This window comes from Mus caroli, chromosome 1 (genome assembly GCF_900094665.2).
Source record: "Mus caroli chromosome 1, CAROLI_EIJ_v1.1, whole genome shotgun sequence".
NCBI classification, from domain to species: domain Eukaryota; kingdom Metazoa; phylum Chordata; class Mammalia; order Rodentia; family Muridae; genus Mus; species Mus caroli.
The window spans coordinates 3,118,172-3,140,635 of NC_034570.1; the positions used below are offsets into that span (position 1 = coordinate 3,118,172).

Here is a 22,464-nt window from a genome sequence, read left to right on the forward strand (position 1 = left end):
GATGCCTGGGCATGCTTTGTTGCATGGCTCTAGTAAGCAACTAAAGTCTCTATAATTGAAATTACTTGCCCCAAGGACAGCAACTCTGCAGCTCCCTGACTAGCTTCTTCTTTTGTCATCTTGGTGACATCTTGTACCCTTTAGGTAGAAGGAACTTTTGGGGAAAGGGTTACTGATAACAGACACAGGGCAAACTAGCACAGAAACAGGAGAGAGGAGAGTAAAGAAGCCCAACTGCACCTTATATCTTTACTTCTGGCTTTGACGGTTTAGGCTGTTCACAACAGACCCTTGTAGGATGCCTGAAGGCTGTGCCACTCAGTGCCAGCTCCATAGCCATCACTGGACCACTGGGGATATGACTGTGGCTTGGGACATGAGCCCGCTTGTTCGCTTACTCACAGTGAAAAGAGTTTTGAAATGAGTTCTGAATAGACAGCATTTTCTTTGTGCGATTGGTAAATAACACAGAGCAAAGTTAGCAAGTTGCAGGCTTCTGCATTCTGACTCTATGCAACCTTTTTGTGGGGAGAAGGGCAGGATGTTTCTCACAGAATGTGACCTCACAGGAATACTAGAGGTAAGGAGAAAAAAACCTGATCTGAAATAGCAAATATGTTTTTTTTTTAGTAAAGCTACAAGAGGAGAAAAGGCTTGTGGCATCGTAGTACACAAAAGCCAATACCTCTAAACACTGTACAAGGTGCTAGTCTCAGTGGTTTGTCTTCATTTAGTCCTAATTTGAAAAAAATGAATGTACTTTCATATTATAATTTAACATTTTTCTCTTTTAGACAGTAATGAGATATCTGAATGGATCAGCATGGAGAAACCCTAAAAGAAATATCGTAAAAACATTTGGAATATATCAAAAAAGAGATGACTCTCCACATACCTGTAGACATCTACCAGGTACAGGTAAGGACAAATATCGCCAAAGGTAGATTGTAGTTCTATGGTTACATCTCACACTGGCTTGGCCTTTGGTAGAAAACTAGCAGGACTGAGGTGGATGGGACTGTTGAATAGGGATCTGGGAGGACTCACCTGTTGTTTCACCTCTCTTTTGCCACCATGACTATAGGAGCCCTGCATCAAGTGTGACCATTGGTAGTCACCGGGAGCTGTAGTAACTAATACCAGCTATGTAAGAGGAGAGGACATGTGATCTGGGTGTAGGGGACATTGTGCAGATCATCAGATTCTACAAACCCTCTGGGAAGTGTCAGTGTGTTTATATTATAAATGCTGCCTGCGCAGTATGGGTTTGTACTGAGACTGACTCATTTCTATTTAAAATTTTCTTTTAGAAAAAGCACTTTTTAATGATGCTCATATGAGAAATACATCTGTTGCTTACATATAATAAGTATCAAATATGAAGATACGTTGAGTACTTAAATGGTTTGTTTGTCGCTGTAAGAGACCTGTGGCATAATGTATGATGTATGTCTCTTTACTAGAACACAGGCACCAAACAATGGTTTTATTTCCTTGAGAAATACAATTTGGTCTTAATGCCAAGCTTACTTGGGTTTCTAAAACATGAACATAGCTTTAGAACTTTCAAATGCATACTTTGACAGATGTTCAGGAAGGCAAAGATTGCATTGGCCATCCTGTGGTACTTAAGACTCTGAATTTGCTCCTTATTGCAAAGCTTAGTAATCACTTTAATTTGTTAAATGATCACAGCAAGTTGTGAGTGTAGAACATCAGCATTATAACAAGATTTCTTCTTCTGTGGTGTGGATTGAAATGAAGCTGTTAGTTCTTTGGACTGTGTCAGGTCTGAGTCTTTGGACTGATGAAGCTAGTCAGCTCTAAGCAGAAGAGAATGGGGAACAAGGTCAGGCCCATAGCAGGCGTTTCCACAGAAAAGAACTTCTGATTTCTGACTGCACACAAGCTAGAACCTTTCTCTTTACAATTAATTCATATAAATTGCTGTCAGAGTCACTGGCATGGTCCCTCAGATCAACTCAGATGAATAATGCAGGAAGAAGTGATTCTCCTGTAACCCTCATTCGCACAACTAGGAGAATGGAGACTGTCCTGGGAAATTAATCATACATTAAGTAAATTCACAACAACATACTGACTTCCTTACTGATTTGTAAAAAGCCAAGCTCCTTAGACGACACATCATCTTTAGTTTGTAACTGTGGAAGTCTTCTGAAAAGAGCAGCATCTCAAAAATGAAATAAAACTAAAATCAAAGCTCTCAAACTAAAAAAGCTTTATGCTAATTCTTTACATTTTAAAAACTGAAGTGCTGTCCTCCATATTTCCACATTCATGCAGGAGAAGTAGGAAGGGCAGCCCTTGAATAACATTGGTGATGAAATGGGGTAGAGATGTGGGAGGGTAGAGGATTTTCCATACAATATTTATAGGAGGACAACAGCAGAGGGCAGCTCAGAGCAATAGAACTTCAAAAAGTTTCCAACCCGTTATCAGAAAAACTAAACAAACTAGCTAACGAACCAACCAACCAACCAAACAAACAAACAAAAACATATGAGGCAAATATCTGCTTAAAATCTGTTTTTTTTTTCCCCCCAGTGGGTGCCCTTTCCTGCAACTCTAGATTTCTAAAGTAATAAAACACCAAGCATGATGGTCCCTCAGTGGCCATTTCACTGTGCAAATCTTGAGGTACAGGGACATACTGAATTTCCTGAAGCCCCTGGGTGTTTACATTTTGATCTGTCTTCTCTTCTACTGGGTATTAAGCCTAAGATCTTGCGAATGCAGTGCTCTGCTATTGAGCTGCATCTATGAGCTGTTAAGTTTCTATTTTCTTTTTGGTTTAGTCTGTTACAAAAGTCTAAATGAACTCTATATGATCTAGAATACCAGTAAGGTATATACATTTTCATAATGTAGCTTTTTAGGGTTACTTTTCTGAAGAAAAATAACAAAATCAACTTTATGGTGGAATCTCTTCCCAGAGTATATTTTGGGAAAAATATAAATTTGGAAATTTTTCCTATCACAGGCATATTTCCTCAATAGAACATGACAGCTCATTGTCCTATGTAAAATATTTTTCTCCTCAGAATTGCTACAGTGAACATTTGTTGTTGTTCTCATTAACACATTTAACACTCAACATTGGAACATAACGTTTTTGTATTGGAAATCTGAGAAGAAATCACACTCTATACACTACATATTAGTCTACACTCTAGACTGCAACCACATCACAAGACACAGGATAAAGTTCTATGTGAAGACTTTGTTTTGTTGTAGGGTCGTTACAAACTCTTGGGGTTTGTGCATAAATGTTTCGGTAATTGAAATGCCTTTATACTGAATGTTGAAAGTTGGCATTCTTTTAGGCTAATTAAGAGATTATGAAGTCTTTTTCTCCTTTCAAAAGTTTAGCTCTGAGAACATAACACATTGAGAGTGTTCCCTTTCACACAATTTCCTTGCTTGGTTTTAGCTTCTATATTACTTTGGCCCATATTGACTTAAGATATTTGACATATCAAATATTGTTGCTTTCAAAGGTTTCCCAGGCAACTGTAACAATTCATCTGGCTTCCATCAAAAGTGCCCTTGAACTTGCCTCTCATTTTCCTTGTATATTGTAACATGTGCTAAAGGAAAAATACCAGAGACTTCATGTACTATGTTACTATGCATAATTTGGTCAAGAGAGGGATGGATTTCATGTAAATTACTCATAGGTTGACAAGTCTTCAGCTTCCTGTTTCCCTCTTTGTTGAAAAAGTTGGAGAGAAAGGCTCCAGACTCCTAGCTGGGTTGGCTTCTTATAGTTCCTGGGCAGGCTCTTGAGTGCTGCACCTCCAGTTTGTGCCCTTCGTCACTACAGTGCTGCATTTGGATTAACCTGGTGTGCTGGTCACTGTTCAATTGCTGTGAAGAGACACCATGACCAAGGCAATTCTTCTAAAGGAAAACATTTCATTGTACCTAGTTTATATACTTTAATGAGTTTCGTCCATTATCCCCATGGCAGGAAGCCTGTGGGCAGACATTGTGCTGGAGAAGTTTATTAGGTAACCATGAGCAGAAAGGTGGGTTTACTGTATATAGCTGGATGAGGAGGAACGTTGTTATATATAGTAGAACAAGGAAGCAAGTTTGGCTAATTTTGATGGCAGGTCTCTGTGGAGGAATAGTCTAGGGCTGTAAACATTAGGAAGAAGAAGCTATATTCAACATTTTTGTGCAGAGTTTCAGCATCCATATATAGCCTGGGAAGGCTTTGCTATTCTCAGAGGTCTGAAGCAATTGAGGTGGTTAAATTTCCGTGTTCACATCAAACACTATGCAGTCATTCGGGACACTATCTTCTCCCCACATTGGGATAGAACTCTCAGTCCCACGTATCTGAGTGATAATTTCCCTCGGTGTTTAGGTGGCTCTCATATGCTGAGCCTTGCATTCCAGGTCTTGTCATGAAGTCAGCAGCGGGGTCTTATCCCGCTCCACTCAGAGGAAAGCATTGTAATCACCTCGCTTCCTCAGGAGTCCCTCAAGTCCTCAGGAGTCCCTTGCTTCCTCAGGAGTCCCTCGCTTCCTCAGGAGTCCCTCGCTTCCTCAGGAGTCCCTCGCTTCCTCAGGAGTCCCTCGCTTCCTCAGGAGTCCCTTGCTTCCTCAGGAGTCCCTCACTTCCTCAGGAGTGAGTCCCTCACTTCCTCAGGAGTCCCTCACTTCTTCAGGAGTCCCTCACTTCCTCAGGAGTCCCTCACTTCCTCAGGAGTCCCTAAAGTTGACAAGGAAAAAGTTTGAATTGCTGACCCTGTACTCGTTGTTGCTGCTCTTCCTGCTCCTTCCATTGAGTTTATTGAATTTTCTTTAAAATGAGAAACGCCACTTCGTCTAATGGGATAGTACAACTTAACCTTTTTTTTTTTTCTTTAATCTTTTCATTTACTTCACAGCTAGTTGTATAGTCTCCATACTAGTATATTTAATCTTGAGATCCCATAGTAGAATTCTTTAATGGAACAAATTGCTTTTCTAAGGCCAGATATCTATAAAAGTCTCTCAGTCAATGTCACATTGAATCAAAGTTTAGTGAACTGTCTTGATCAGTGATTTATTATCTGATAATGCCTGAAATTACGGCCACTCTTGTTCTGTTCCTCCTCCATCCTTAACACCCTTTCTCCTATATTTTATATTTTGTTCCTTTTTAGCATATGTATGGGTATTTAAACATTTTATTGAACTGTATCTAAGAAGGTTGTTGAAAATCTTTTATAGACATGTGTGGTATGTTAATAAGGACCTTTCTGCATGTAAAGGAAAGCATATATGATATGGTACATGAAATAGCAGTCGTTCAGTTCCTATTGCTTATGGACCTGTGGTGACTGCTTTGAATAATCCTTGGCTTGTTAAAATTAACAAAGATAAATAGATCTTTACAGTAGGAAATATAGTTTTCAGGATGTGAAATAATCAATTTGAGTAAATGTTTGCTATTTGTTTTCATAAAAGTTTTAATCCTAGAGAGAACTCTGACCAGAAAAAAGATGTAGCAGGATCAGTGAAACAGGTGGTATGAGTCATAATGCTGCTTTATTGAGAGGATGCTGTGTGTGTTGGCAGGGACTGTGCTACACATAGGTCATTTTAGTATTTCTTAAGCTGAGATCTAGCTGGAAAGTTCTTAGTCAGATGGATTGGTTTGATCATTTATAACCTATCTGTGTATTCAAAGCACTGATGCTAAGTTTTGACATCTAAGTCACAGTTTAAAAACCTCTGAGAAGTATATGATTCCCAATATGTGGACAGTTATTCTGGAGCCAGGGGATTTTTGTGCAAAGCTAATTTGTATAATAGAGAATCAGTTTTTCATTAGCTATCATGTTTCAATAACTGAATGAACATTCTGAATTAATAAGCATAATGTTTGTGTATGCTAAAGACTAGTCTAAGCTCTGCATTCATTGATGGGAACCTTAAGCAAATGCTTTCTCCCCCCATCAGCTCATTCAAAAAGCATAGACACCATCATGAGCTTGTTCCAGGCAGGTTAGCATAGTACCTGGCTGTAAGCAAAGTGACTTGAAGTATGGCTGTATGTTGTTTTCAATGCTTAGGAGAATTGTAATGAATTATTTTCTTTTTTATATGTAGATATTTATGCTTTTTATCATATAGAAAAAGTTTGAGCATTAAAGACAATCAGTAGGATTTGCAACTTGTTTTTTATTTAAGGCTTTGGTCAGAACTGTACCATATGATTGGTATTTATTATGCTGGGTTGTAAGATCATGTCTTGTTCTCTTGTCATTTCCTTCTTGTTTCCTTCCCTTTTGCATCACCTGCCTTTTTGTAAATGGTAAAAATGGTGTGAAACCAGAGAAAGACACTGGGTATGTACGCTCTCTGACCTGGGACGTGCTGCTCTGCCTAGCTTCAGTTTATCCATTCATTCTTGCAATTAGTGTGCAAGTACTGCTTGGAGTCAAGCCTTGTCTCAAAGCTCTGAAAGTGCTGCCTCATTCAATCTTCTCCAGAGCCCCTGTAGGCAGTAATGCTTGCTTCTGTGGCACAAGTGAAGAAACTCAGGTTTCTTGAATGAAGGAAGGACAGATCTTGAAGAACATGGAGCCAATGAGTCTGTATTCCAGCCACAGCTGTTTGCTTTACAATTTAAATACCTGTTTTAAAGGAGCATATGTATACTGACAACTCATCCATGTTGTCACTCTCAGTACTCCACAGTGATATATGACAGAGCGTTTCCCGTCTATCTAACTGTACCCTGCACCTGTACCATTCATCCTCTCTTCATTCTCCCCCCCCCCTTTTCAAACCTGTGGTGACTTCCATTCTATGAGATAAGTATTTTAACTTCCAATTGTGAGTGAGAACATGTGGTGTTTGTTTTCTGTGTTTGATTCATCTTACTTAACATAATGTCCTGCATTTCCTTTTAATTGAGAATATTTCTTCACTCTTCTATCATGATCCTGTTGGTTTTGAAAGTTAGGGATAGTTATTTGCATATTTTCTTCTGCTTAGGAATGTCATGATCCGGTTCATGGCATTCCTGTTTTGGTTAGGAGTATCAGAAATGGTGCTGGAGTCTTTGCATTGCACAATTTCAGGAAGGACTGATTTGCCCATCATTGTGGTTTGCCTGTTAAGGTCACATCTGCTGTGCTGTTTCTTTGTTACAGAATTACTATTTTTCTCTTTAAACACATTAACATCTTTTAGGGAAATATTCTCAGAATATGTATGTTATATTTTACCTGTTTTAAAATATGCATTGGTGATTCTTACATCTACACTGAAAAGAGTGAAAAGGAGCTAGGAAGATTAGAATATAAATATCACATCCACTTTAGAAAGCTATGGAGATTTAGCAGAATGGGCTGCAAAATAAAATAAGACATGTTTTAGGTAGAACAAGGCTCAGAAAATGAGGAATGCAAAGATCCTTGGAGAATTCCTTCTTCAGTGGACCAAATGAGGAACTTAGGACTGAACCTCTGTTTTTTTTTTTTTTTTTTTTTTAATATTTTTTATTAGGTATTTTCCTCATTTACATTTCCAATGCTATCCCAAAAGTCCCCCATACCCTCCTCCCCCCACTCCTACCCACCCACTCCCACTTTTTGGCCCTGGTGTTCCCCTGTATTGGGGCATATAAAGTTGGCAAGTCCAATGGGCCTCTCTTTCCAGTGATGGCCAACTAGGCCATCTTTTGATACATATGCAGCTAGAGTCAAGAGCTCTGGGGGTACTGGTTAGTTCATAATGTTGTTCCACCTATAGGGTTGCAGATCCCTTTAGCTCCTTGGGTACTTTCTCTAGCTCCTCCATTGGGGGCCCTGTGATCCATCCAATAGCTGACTGTGAGCATCCACTTCTGTGTTTGCTAGGCCCCGGCGTAGTCTCACAAGAGACAGCTATATCTGGGTCCTTTCAGCAAAATCTTGCTAGTGTATGCAATGGTGTCAGCATTTGGAAGCTGATTATGGGATGGATCCCCGGATATGGCAGTCTCTAGATGGTCCATCCTTTCGTCACAGCTCCAAACTTTGTCTCTGTAACTCCTTCCATGGGTGTTTTGTTCTGAATCTCTGTTTTATATTTTCTTCACCCACAAGGAGGGAGCTGTGAAGTTCTTAGCAGGGAACTTAAAATTGAATCATGAAGGCCTGAATTAGCTATGTGTTGTGACTTTGAGGATCTATGGGAAAGAGCCAGGCCATCTCTAAGCATGTGGATCAGACTTAGGATTTTAAAATAAACACATAAACTAAACCTACACAAGAACTGAGCAATAGCTCCTACTGGACAGTATTCATTGATGTTAAGTCAAAACATGACCCACACTCTTGTTTTACCCCGAGGAGCAGGTATCAGTGATGTTGAGACATATGCTCAGTAAGGGGGAGGATTTATCTGAACTATCTCTAGAATACAAAAGCCCCTGAAAACTGTATAGGATAAATAAACAGGAAAAAGAGACACAGTCAAGGACAATGTAATACAAGCAAATGGAGGAAACAGAATGAGAGAGAACAGAGGGAAACGTGGAGTGCAGTGTGGAATAGATGCTAGCATATCTGAGATCCATCTGCAGGGCTTCTCAGAAAAAGAAAATAATTTCTATCTGAAAGTTTTTAAGGAATTAAGTTGTCAATCTAGTGTGAAGATATAATAAAGACATTGGAAATTATAAAGGTTTTCAAAACATTAAGCCTCCCAGCACTTTGTCTCAAGACCAACAGGAGGATAAATCCTATCAGCTTGAGGTAGGAAGAAGGAAAGCAGGAAGAGAATGTGGTACTAAGGTCATAGAGAGCTTTACTAAGAGATGTGATGGTCCCATGATATCAGTAAGGGAAGTTTGAATAAGTATGGTGATCCTGTACGAGAGCTGGCCAGTGTGAACTGGTACAGGGTTGGCGTTTTCAGATTCTCCAGGAAGATAAACTGAGAGCCATTTCCAAAGAATCAGGACCACTTTTCACATCTGTATTACTAGAGAACAGTTTCTTAGAATAATCATCAGAGTGCGGATTCATATGTGAGACGTGTAGTTTATACAATTTGTAGGCCCCATTTGGAGATGTGAATACAAAAATAGGGGCTGAGGAGATGAAAGTTGAAAGCACTTACACCACTCTTTCAGAAGAGCAGTTTCCAGTAGTTCCTGGTTATTGTAACTTCACTTCTAAGGGGACCTGAACCCACTTCTGGCATCCATGGGTACTAGGCATGCACATGGTACACATCCATAGTGCAGGAGAAACACCCACACACACAAAGTAAATCTATCCAGCCTCCAGATCCTGGTCTTCCAGATAGTACCAGGTGTGGTTTCCTCTCAAGGCATGGATTCCACATTGGACCAAAAATTTGTTGGCCACTTCCATAAGATCTGTGCCACTTTTACCCCAGCACATCTTTCAGACAGGACAAATTGTAGGTTGAGTTTTGTGGCTGGGTTGATACCCTAATCCCTCTGCTTCAAGCCTTGCCTCAAGACAGCCCGTTCAGGCTCTGTATCCCCTATTATTGGGAGTTTTTGCTAGGTTCACTTTTGTATATGCCTGGGAGTTTCCAATGCACTAGGTTTCTACCTTGCCCCCTAAATGTCCCCCAATTCCAGTTGTCTCTCCCAGTACTCTCTCCCTCTACCCCCTCCACCTGTTTCTTTCTGCTCCAGAACCTTCCCCCAATCCACCTAGGATATTTATTACCCTTTCCCAGGGCGGTCCATAGAGATCCCCTTAGACTCCTTGTTACTTAGCATCTCTGGGTCAGTGGATTGTAGCATGATGATCCTTTCCTTTATAGGTAATGTCCACTTATAAGTAAGTATATATCATGCTTATCTTTCTGGTTCTGGGTTATCTCACCCAGGATGATCATTTTTGTAGTCCCGTCCATTTGCCTGCAAATTTCATGATGTTATTTTCTAAATAGCTGAGTAGTCCTACTTCCATTGTGTAAATGTACTACAACAAGTAAATAAATTGTCCTTGATTAAAGGAAAAAAAAGTAAATCTAAAAAAGAATACAAAATGACTCATGTTTGCATTAGTTTAGATATTAGAGTAAATGTTTGTTACAATAAACAAATGAAGTTATAAAAAACTATAGACTTAAAAAGTAAAGCTGTATATTGAAAGCAAAACAAATTCTGATTTATTATACAATTGATTTTTAATGATTATCAGCTTGTCATAGTCTTAGAACATCTGTTTTTCTACATTTTGAGCATCATTATATTAATATTGTTTTTGCAATGTTTTCTACAGAAAGGATGGAATGATAACCTACTATTATCTTTTTCATGGCTAGTTACATTTATTTGTTTTAATAAGTGATAGTTTATAGTTCTTTTCAGCATCACAATAATCATTAGAATTGTTATAAATATTTAATATTTTTAAAAGAAGGCAGTAATAGATTGTGTTCAGAGCTTAGAAGTCCAATTCATTGATCATCCAAACTGATAATGAAATTATCATCTTACTGTTTAAAGATAGTCTAGAGAGTAATAGAAGATTTATATCAGAGTGTGAGGGTTGCCTTTTTTATCAGTGACAATGTTTGTTGCCTACCTGTAGCAAAACTCCTAGTTCTTTATCATCAACATTTCTGTCATTTTGTTTTATAGTTTGTAATTTACTGAGGCACATTAATTTCTTATTTATGTTGTTGATGTTTAAATCAATTCAAACTATATTAAGAGTTCTTCAGAGTGAGTCAGCAGAGTGAGTCTAGCTCTTTTAAGAAATGACCAAAACAACTATTAAGTAATTTCCTTTGATCATAGTGATTCAAAGAGAGTTCTGGAGTACAGTAAGAGTAGTGGCAAGAACTCATGAAGTAGGAAACTCTGGAGGGAAAGGAACTCCTGGCTTTTTTGTCCCCTCACCCAGCAGTCAGGATTCCCACAAAACTGGCACAACTGTTCTCTATAACAGAAAGCTCGCAAAAGTCTCCAGTGACCACTATGTAGTGTTCACACTGGAGACACCTATAGTTTTCATAATTGAGCCCAGCTTACAGTGCTACCAGAAGTTGACATATTGCAGTACTCAGGCGAGGAAGTCCCACATTGTATCATACTCTAACTTATGTCCTATAGGCTATCACTGTTAAAGAATGCACATCTTGTTGGACCACTGAGGCCATCTCATATCCCATATCCCAGTTGCTACTGTATTTTATTTTCCCTTAGCTACATAGAACCTGGGTCCAGTAGATCTGCTATAGCCATTTGGTACCCAAACCAGTGTGATTCCTGACTCCCTAGGAATGAGGGCTTTCCATGAGGACAGTCATGATCTTGGTACCCATATGCATGATGCACCCTGCCCCTGATTACCAGGAGCTCCACACAGTAGAGCAGCCACATTCTTAGTGCCTGAGAGGCTCTGCTGCCCTGTCCTCTTGTCTAATCTGTGATATGCCACTCACTAGTCCAAACAGCTGCAGTGCCCCATCTTTGTAGATCTGGGATCAAAACACCTGAGGTACCCCACTTTACTGAGGTCTGAAGCCCTCATTTTATTTCTCCCTAACTGCTGGGGTCTCCCAGGTACCATGTTCCAGATGGTCAGAACTGTTACTGGGCTACCAACTTCAAAAGATTTCACAGAAAGTCTGGAATTTTCCATGTAAGCAGCTGCTGATTGATGGTATAGCTACAGTTACTGCTAGAAGGTGTGTGTGTGTGTGTGTGTGTGTGTGTGAACATGAGTGTGTACACATGCATGCACATGGTCTATAAACCTGTAGGAAGTGGTGCACTGTCTGAGGTTCAGCAGCGGCTGGGGCCCTACGACAGCTTACTCTGTCCTTCATATTAGATCTGTTTCCCCAACCAACATAACTAACAGAAACACACAGAGAGGCCCATAGACAAATAACTTGGTGTCATCACTACACATTCATATATCTGAATAGACCATGAGAGATTGGAGATGACCTCCCATGGATCCCAGACACCAGATCAACAACCATGGCTGGCCTCTCCTCTGTGTTCCAAACAGAAGGTGCCTTATCTAGATTTACTTTCAGAGGTGACAGACTATGCAACTTTTGATTTTATTTCCTTTTTTTTTTGCACAGAGGTGTCTGAATCTCCCGAAGTGTTACCAATTGATTGAGGGAGTCTTGGGGCCCTCCCGAGCCTTAGACAGGGCCTGTCCCAGAAGCTGTGTAGCTTCTGTAGTTCACACTCTCACCTGTGCAGACTAGTCATTGAGGGATCAGGGACCCAAGGTGGCTCCCCCAGGTGCTCCAAGGCAAAGCTCTCCTTGACAGTGTGTACACCTCTCCTTTGGCGGGGAAGGTGCCCGGATGTCTGAAGCCTGAATCGGGGTCTGACCTAGAAGCTGTGTAGCTTCTCCCTGTCCCAGAAGCTGTGTTGCTTCTGTAGTCCGCATTCTCACATGAGCATACTAGTCACTGAGAGATCCAGGACCCAAGATGCCTCCCCCAGGATAAATACTCTTTTTAGAAACTATGGAAATTTTCATGAGCTTCCTTCTATGTTCAGAGAAATCTTTACCCTGTACTATCATGTCTGAGTGAATAGACTGGGTTTAGATGCTTGATCCTCACCCTGGGCAGACTTATCTGGTTAACAGGTAGGACTAAAATTCCTCTTGTGTGTCCCATGGTTTCTTCTGTATGGATCCCGAGCATATCATTTGCCTTGTTTAGTTCTTTCCTGTGGGCTAGTAGAAACTTACTTTCTATAACTTGCCTTCAGTCTTGCAAGGTCAGCCTTTATATCTACCATATCTGGTTCTGGTACACTTGAGTCAAAGTCTAGCTTTGTTCATGAGATTTCTAGGACTTTCTATTGTCTCAGTGGCTCCTTTCAGCTCCACTTCTGTTTTGAAATACAAATTTCTCAGTATTATCTTCCTGGACCACCTGGTTAAGCTTGAAACACCACCCTCCCAGGTCCCACCAGTTCTCCCTGTTCAGTCTTTCACAATGTTTTGAGTTTCCAGAACACTAAACCTTGTTCAGCATGGGGCGGGGGTGCTGATTCACTGCTACTCCTTGTTGTTTACCTGCTCAATGTCAGCCCTCAGAACAGTATTCAGTGCATGGTGAATGTTCAGCAAATCCCAGAAAGATAGTAGTTGTTTGGCAAATGTCTGCTAAAGGACAGCAGTGTGGACCACACTGCAATGGTAGCTGTAGAATGAAGAAGGAACTAAGCCCTGCTTTGGCACAGAAAGGACAGTGTGATATTCTTATTTTAAAATTTGATCTGAGGTTTTCCAGTTTGAGGCCTCTCAGTGACTCATGCTGTATACTCTGTCTATATTTTCAGAAACGTTCTCTTCAGGGTCATCCATTCTTGCGTCCTGAATGGTTGTACTTGCTGCTGTTTTATTAGTTTCTCTTTACTTTAGCTGGTCAATATAGTAATTTTGAAAGCCTAGCAAATTATTCCAAGCATAGTGGTCTGGTTTGAGAAAAGTTACCCATTCATTCATGTGGAAAGCACTTTATTAAGGAGTCTTTACTCCAATGAGGGGATGAGAAATCTTGGATAGGCACACAGTGAGGGCACTGTAGTGTATCAAGTGCTGTGCTCAGTTAGTGCCTCTGTGATAGGAATGAAACTATGAGATCAAAATACAGTTTCTGATTTTTATAGCAATTATTATTACATATTGGCCATACAAGTTATTAGCATCTTCTGATAGTTCTATGCATGCATATATCATGAACGAATCCTCCCCACCTTTGCTTCTTCTTTCTGCCTTTTTCTTTTTAACTCTGTTTTGTTCCATCTTCCCAGTCTCCTAAGTCCCCAGTGGTTACTCTTTTATTTTCAGATCAGCATTTTTTCTTTTTAGTTTCCACATAGAGATCTGACTTATTTTGCGAATGTGATGTCTCACAGTTCTTTTCAGTTTCTGATTTTGTGACAGTCACCCCATATGAATGTCCTCAAGTTTCAGAGTAAACAGCAAATGGAGCCAGGCTAGGATTTGGATAGAGTTGAATGGAGATTAAGGAGTTTCCAGAGAATGGGTGATTTGCCGAGAGTGAGGACTAGACTGCTTTGAAAACATTTCCTTCCATGTTTTGAGATCTGCTGAATGCTTGCATCTTCTTCTGTCCAGGTGACACTACAGTAAATTCTCCATTGTTATAATTTCCCAAAGTAATTAATTTCTTTTTCTTTTTGAGTGTAGTAGGACAGTGAGGGAAAATAAAAGACTTGATAGGATTGTCAGACCTTTTTAAGGGGTTGTCTCTGGGGTTTGACAGTCATTGTGGTAGATGCTCCCCTATGTACAGAGAGAAGAAACCAGATACCCTAGGAAAGCAAAGTTGTGTCTCTGTGACATTTTTCTAGAAAACCATGAAGATGGTAATGGATGCTATGGGCAATTTGTGAGCAGGAACATATAATGAGTATGACTGGGTTTTGTGCTGATACCCTGTGCTTTAGAGTAGGGAGAGAGAACTACATATGTACCTGTGGGTGGAGCTACATGTATGTTGTCCAAGAGTCTCAGTAATTAATTTACAACATATTTTCTTTTTGTTAAATGTGTACTATCAGTTCCCTGTTGTTTCTGATTTCATATTTGTTAAGGGGAACACATCTCTAATTCTCATAGAACCAACAGAAAGTGAGATTTACTGGTCATTATGCATTTGATGCAACATATCAGGACTATGTCATATCATAATGCCACTTCACATATACCTTACTCTTTAGCCCACTAGATACTACCAGCTTGTAACATGGTTCTAAGCATTTGATCATGTTTTCTAAGAAAACAGAATGACCCATTGTTAACATTTTTGTATCACTAGTCAATTGAATCAGTTTTAAGAAGTGAACTGTTTTACATGTAGTTACCATAGGGAAGTAGGCAGAAAGTGGGTCATAACTTTGAAACACATAGTTAATACCCATTAAGGTCATTAATGTCATATCAGTATCTTTTTTTCTTTCTTTTATACTGAGTTCTAGCTCTTCTTGGTCCTTGGCAGGTATTTCTCTTACTAGCCTATGTCACATGCTTCTTTCTCAGCAGAGTAAATTGTTCACTTCCACCAATATCTTGCCCGTGGGCACTATCATCTATGCTATCACTGGAGTTAGCAGTTGGGACATCTAATTTTCTATGGTTGTGATAAAACACTATGTCCAAGGCAGCTGAAAGAAGAAAGAGTTTATTTTCAGCTCATGGTTCCAGAAGGATAAGAGGCCCTTGCCATCATGGCAGGGAAGCATGGTAGAAGGCAAGTATGGCAACTGTAGCAGCCAGGTCTCATATATCAAACCATAAGCACTGAACTTGGGATGGTCCAAATCCTTAAACTCTCAAAACTACACCAATGACATCCTTCTTCCTGCAAGGCCATGTCACCTAAGCTTTCTCCATCTGGAGACATAGCATTCAAATGCCTGAGATTATTGCAGACATCTTATTCAAACTATCACATTACTATCTTCATCAGTATTAACCCATATTTACCAACAGTACTTGTTTCAGTTAGGGTTTTATTGCTGTGATGAGACACCAAGACCAACCATAGCAACTCTTATAAAGGAAAACATTTAGTTGGGGCTGGCTTAAGGTTCAACCATTAGTCCATTATCATCATGGCAGGAAGCATGGTGGCACACAGGTAGGTATGTTTCTAGAAAGGCAGCTAAGAGTTCTACATCTGGATCTAAAGGCAGCAGGAAAAAAGCTGAGTCAGTGGCCTGACTTGCACATCTGAGACCTCAAAGCCTTCACCCTAGTGATACACCTCCTCCAACAAAGCTAAACCTACACCAAGGATGCCACATCACCTAATAGTGCCACTCCCTATGGGGGGCCATTTTTATTCAAACCATCACAGTACTTCTTGCTAGGATACTATGGCAAGTTTTTTTTTTTTGTCTTCCTTCAATCCTAACATAAATGGTATGAGATAGATACTAATTCAGTTGTATTCTCAGTGCCAAATACAGATCTTGGTACATAAATAATCCTCAGAGAACATGTTGGGTAGAATGCATTCTTGCTTGGCAAAGGAGGGAGCCAAGGCTTAGAGAGGCTAAGTAATTTTCTGAAATTTAATTGTCATTTTCTTTGGTTCAAATATATTTCTAAAAACTGAAGGCAAAATTTATTTGACAACCACCAACCAAAGAACATACATGTAGACCCCAAACAACTGGAAGGGGGCCATCTCAAAAGCTGTTCCCTATACGTGGGATATATTCTTCTACTGGACTACCCTGTCTGGCCTCAGTGGGAGAGGATGCACCCAACTTCACAGAGACATGATGTGCCAGGGTAGGGGGACACCCAGGAGGGCTGCCACTGGCTCAGAGGAGAAGGGGGGAGGAGGAAGGATTGTGGGAGGGGGTGACTGGGAGGGAAATAATGAGTGGGATACAATGTGAATAGAAAAAAGGAGTTGGACTATTATCAGGTGATTTGGTCATAGGTCTCTACTGTCATTGAATGAATTTTATCATCATGGCAATGGGCTAGGTATCTGGAGATTGGATTTGTTGGGAAACTGAGTTCAGCAGATTTCCTTCTTCAGTGTTATGTGTTTTTGTCTTTTATTAGTTCAAGTGATGGTTTTGCTAGAAACCAGTACTCCATTCCTTGATTTGCTAGCCTTCAGAGCTGTGAATAAAACCTCTTAGTTTATAAATTATCAAGTCTATGGTATTCTTGTATAGTAGCAGAAAGTGATCTAAGATATTATTGACAAACCTAGAATTCAAAATAGCATACCTTGTTGTCTCCTCAACATAACCCAGCCTATGTGCTCTATGAGTTTCCCCTTCCTTCACTCTCTTCTTTTCAGAACTCCTCACTGGTCATCCTATGCTTCAAATAAAAGTTAAATTCTACCTTGTATTACTTTTCGTATTGCTGTGACAAGAATCAACTTTTGTTTATTTTGGTGCACAGGCTGAGTATAGTTGATCATAGTAGCAAAGTTATGGTGGCAGGAGCTTGATGCAACTGTCATATTTGATCTCCCATTAGTAATAGAAAGAGATCAATGTTGTTGATCACTGCTTTCTTCTATTTACACAGCCCAGCACCCCAGGCAGGAAGTAGTATCTCCCACATTTCGGGCAGGTCTTTGCACTTCAGTTAACTCAATCTAGAAAATCTCTTATAGAAGTACCCAGAGGGTTGTCTCTGGTGAGTAAAGATCCTTTCACATAGAGAAATAACACTAACCATCTCAGTTCCACCCCTTGTCATCATGACATCTAAACATCATTGTCACTCTTCTACTCCTTGTCCACATAGACTCATGGTTAATTTCATAAGATAAAATGCATCTGCCAGGCAGTGTTGGCACATGCCTTTAATCCCAGTACTTTGGAGATAGACAGATTTCTGAGTTCAAGGACAGTCTGACTTCTATAGTCCCATAGTCTTTTATAGTTCTAATAAAGAATGTTCAAAAATAAAACTTCAGAATTTCTTCTAAGACTATTGTAAACTCTTGTTAAAATATATTTTTCTTGAGGGTTTTATACAATTTATTTTTTATTTTTAAAATTGAAAGTAAATATTTTTTATAAAAATATTATTTATTTAATGTATATGAGTACACTGTGGATGAAGAGCATACCCTCTTTCATCCCAGCCTCAGCCTACTGGATAGTGCTACCTGCATTCACTGCACTAAGTCATGTTCTTTAGTTAATCTCCACTGGAAATGCTTTTACAGACACACCCAGAAATACAAGTTTACAACAGGAACACCGTATGCTTTCTGGAATATGAAGGCGACACACAGCCATCCTCTCTAAAGTTTAGTTTTCAATCTGCTCGTTGTCATGTTCTGCAAGGCTTAGTTCTGGAAACCTCATTGGGGTGATGAGTAAATGAAGAAATGACAGATACACATGCAGAAAATCTGAGTTCAGGAAGGGTGTGCTCAGTGTGATGGAGGGTACCTATTCTGCCATCCGGAAACTTACCCCTCCTCCTTGGGCTGCACGTAATAAAGCTGATAGGTAAATATTTTTTCATGCAACATATTCTAATTATGATTTTCTCCTCCTGCAATTCCACCTAAATCCTACCCACCTCCCAGTCTACCGAAAACCATGCCATTTCTTGCTTTCATTAGAAAACAGACATTTACTACTACTACTAGTTGTTGTTATTATTATAAAATAAAAACAAATGAACCTGAATATGATAAAACAAATGTACAGAAAAAAGGATACAAAGAAAAAATACAAGAAACACATATAAATGCAGAGACACACACATTCTCAGACACAGAAATCCATAAAACTACAAAATTGGAAACCATAAGCAAAAGACTTATAATAAACATAAAACAAACAAACAAAAACAATACCCCAACCTTTCATATATATATAAACACATACACACATACATATATATTTTTAAAAGCTACTTCAGTGGGTTTCCAATAAAACATCAAATAGCCCTAATTTTATCTATCTCTCTCCATATTTGCTCCCTTATCTCCCCCTTACCACTTCATATTCCTATTCCAGTCCCACATCAGTCAAAATTATCTATTTTATATTCCATTCCTAGGGAGACCCTTTTGTCCCTGCCTACCCGTTCCTTACTCTATACCTAACCTGTGTGGTTATTCAGATTGTAGCCTACTTTTCAAAGTCCTAAAAACTAATATCCACAAGGAAGTAAATACATACTGTCTAGGGCAGGATTTCTATCACTGTGAGGAAACACTGTAACCATAAAGCAAGTTGTGGAGGAAAGGGTTTATTCAGCTGACATTTGTACATTGATATTCATCACAGAAGGAAGTCAGAACAGGTACTCAAGTAGGACTGGAACTTGGAGGCAGGAGCTGATGCAAGAAGCCATGGAGAAGTGCTGCTTACTTCCTGTAACTTGCTCAGCCTACTTTCTTATTGAACCCAGGACTGCTTACTTGTCCATGAATGGCACCACCACTGTGGGCGTGGCTCTTCCCCATGATCACTAATTGAGTAGATGCCTTACAGGTGTATCTCATGGAAGAATTTCTTCAACTGAGGCTCCTTACTATCAAGATACAAACATGTAATTGTTAAGCCATAACTCTTCCTTTTTTATTCATCCCCAAGATATATAACTTTAAACATCCCACAGTCTTTAAAAACTCAAACACATTAAACTTTTAGTCCATTTAAAATAGACAACCTCTCAAAATCCAGTCTTTGAACTGTGAGCTCCAGTAAAATACTTTCTTACTTCAAAGGGGAAAATCAGGGCACTGTCACAATCAAGTCAAAATTAAATTCCAACTGTACTGTGTCTGAGATCCACTCATGATCTTCTGGACTCCTCCAAAGGTCTTGGGTCACTTTTCTAGCTCTGCCTACTATTAACACACATAGCTTATCATCTAGGCTCTGACTGGCTCTACTTTACTACTGCTGCTGTTCTTGCTAGTTATCCTATAGTACTGGGGCTTTCAACTGCAAGTAGGCTGCACTTTCACCAGTAGTCTTTCATGGGCTTTCTTCATGGTGTCAAGTCTCAACTTCTTTGCATGACACCTTCAGTCCTAGGCTTTCAACGGCCACTGAGGCTGTACCTTTACTAATGGCCTTTCTGGGCCTCTCACAGTGCCAAGCCTCAGCCATTCTTCATGTCCTCTTCATGCCTTCCAAAACAGTCCACGTGGGTGACTCTTACATATTACCAAGTTTGGCTGCCAGTATAATATCTGTGTCTGGAACACAGCTTCTTTGTGCTCTCAGAAAACACTTCGCAGACAACTTCATCTTAGTGACGCAGGTCTCCTATTAATTACTGCTAATTTCGTAGCTCTAGCTAACCAGCACTAATTGTCCCAGTAATTCCTTCTATATTTTATTCTAAACCCAAAGCCAAATGTTCAAATCTGCCTAGTTCAAAGCAAGTTCTATTGCTTGCTGGGACTGGAGTATGGCCCCCTTGTTCTATTATATCTTTAGTAGTTTTTATATTTTTGATGATTTACTTTGTTGATGAAACTTGGCTGTCCTGGAACTTGTTCTGTAGACTGACTTTGAACTCTCAATGTCTCTCTCATGAGTGCTGGAATTAAAGGCACTTACTATCATGCCTGGATCTAAGCTTTTATTTACCTGGATCTTTCTCTGTTCCAGACTGGCCTTGAACTCAAAGATCTGCTTGTCTCTCTCTCCTGGGGTTAAAGGTGTGTACCACCATGCCTGCACCTAAACATTTCTTTAGTTCCCTTTTCACAAGGTTTTATAAGGATGGCCACTATGCCTCAAGATCCGGATTAAAAGTGAAAGCATGTATCATCCCATGTCAAGATCTGGATCACAGGTGTGCCCTCTATTTCTGGATTGTGGTTTGTGGGGCAATGGGCTAGGCACAGACAGCCTGGTCTCCAGTTGAGCTGAGGTCTTGAACCCCATGGAATCCAGTGGTGGTAATTTCCATTTACATGGGACGGTAGGCATTCCCTCATGTCTCCTGGACCCCTGGTTCTTGTTGAAGTTACCGCCCCCACAGCCCCCACAGGAGAGGCTCGTGGCTAGCAGTCACATAGACAATGTCCCAAGCTACTGGCCTTCTGGTTAGACTCCTCCCCACAGTTACCTAGCAACAGCAAGATAACAAGCCCACTATAAGAGTGGCTGTTTGGCCCCTCCTTGCTCTCTAAACTCTCTTACTCTCTAAGCTTTTACCTTGCTCTCTTTAAGCTTTCTTACTCTCTAACTCTTTTTGTCTCTTTCCCTTCCCCCTTCTCTGCTCTTGGCCATGGCTGGTTTCTCTCTTTTTGTCTTTTCTCTTCCCCCTGCCTTTCTACAATAAAGCTCTAAAACCATAGACTGTCTCTGAAGGACTCTGCCCTCTTCTCGTATCTCTGGAGCCTAGTGCTGCTCTGGGGCCCCTATTCTGTTCTCAGTTCCTCTGCTGTATCCAGTGTGGGATGCCAGAGACTGAGAATCTGGTACTGGGGGCTGCCCCTTGTCTACTTTACCCTCCCCACTCCCTCCCCCCTACCCCCCCCACTCCACCCCGCCGTATGGGGTCAATGGCTTCACACAGCCATATGCCCACCTGGGGCCGTGTGGAAAGCGTCCCACAGTCCTCCCACGCCTGCCCACCCAGAGCAGCAGAACTCTGGCCAGACACAGGCTCTTTCCCTTCCCCCTCTTCCCCTACACCCACAGCCCCCAGAGCCCCCCAGTGGTTCATTTCAGATATAGTCAAGTTGGCTATCAAGAATAGCCATCACAGACCATCCCTTGTCAATTTGATACACAATCATATCTCCTTATGTCCAAATAAAAACAATAACCAGGTCATAATAATGCCTAATATGATAAAATTATCCCTTGTTCAACTGTAAATGCATAAACGATAAAGTTAGTTGAATGAGATCTTGCCTTGAGGTCATCACTCCCTTATTTCAATTTAATATTGTTTAACAGAGAACTTAGCTCTATTCCATTTCCTGGTGCCCTTTTAATCTTTGAACTATATATTCTATATTTTTTCTTTCTCAGTTTTCTACATATGATCAAAAGGCTCCTCATAAGGCAAACCACAAGAAAGAATTTATGATAAACTGTTTTGAGATTTCCATTGTCCATGCAATTAATCTAAATCTCTTCACTTTAGCCTTAGGCAGACTCTTCGGACAAGGGCAAGAAGCAGCTATAATCTTTGCCAAAGTATAATGAGAATAGTTTCTAATGTGCATTGTTTAGGAGGTATCTGGAATACCCCTGACTAACAGTTCAAGGGAAGACATCCCATACCTGGCATGCAGCATTTTATTTGGCAACCTGTGGTCTGGAAGGAACATTATTCCTCATGGAGGTTAACTCCAGTTAAATGTGTATCTGTCTGTCTGTCTGTCTGCCTGTCTGCCTGCCTGTCTGCTTATCTGCCTGTCTTACTGTCTTAGGGTTTGGTTTCTATTGCTGTGACTAGACACCATGACCATAACCACTCTTATAACGGAAAACATTTAATTAGGGCTGGCTTACATTTCTGAGGTTTCGTCCATTTTCATCATGGCAGGAAGCACGGTGGCACATAGGCAGATACGGTCCTTGAGTGGTAGCTGAGAGTTCTACATCTGGATTGGCCGGCAGGCAGGTAGGGAGGGAGGGGAGAGGGGGAGAGGAGGAGGGGGAGAGGGAAAGGGAGAGGGAAAGACAGAAAGAGACAGAGACCCCCGCCCCCCACATACCCACACACATACCCACCCCACACACACTGGGCCTGGCTTGGGCATTTAAAATCCTAAATCCCACTCCTAGTGACACATTTTCCCACCAACAAGGCTACACCTACCCCAATAAGGACACAAGGAAACGTTCTTCAGATCTCTAGTTTTTCGTTGTTGTTGTTGTTTTTTTATTAGGTATTTTCTTCATTTACATTTCAAATGCTATCCCAAAAGTCCCCCATACCCTCCGCCCCCACTTCCCTACCCACCCACTCCCACTTCTTG

The 22,464-nt window shown here is 40.4% G+C and overlaps 1 protein-coding gene across 1 annotated transcript in view; it reads left to right on the forward strand.

Moving 5' to 3' along the window:
- The first annotated feature begins 405 nt into the window (after window positions 1–405).
- The window catches only part of LOC110309383 (ST18 C2H2C-type zinc finger transcription factor), a 338,717-nt gene continuing 316,658 nt past the window's right edge, over window positions 406–22,464 (forward strand). The window contains exons 1-2 of the mRNA XM_021182357.1: window positions 406–580; window positions 795–918. The gene's annotated coding sequence lies outside the window, so the exon portion shown is untranslated. The remainder of the gene's footprint in view (window positions 581–794; window positions 919–22,464) is intronic.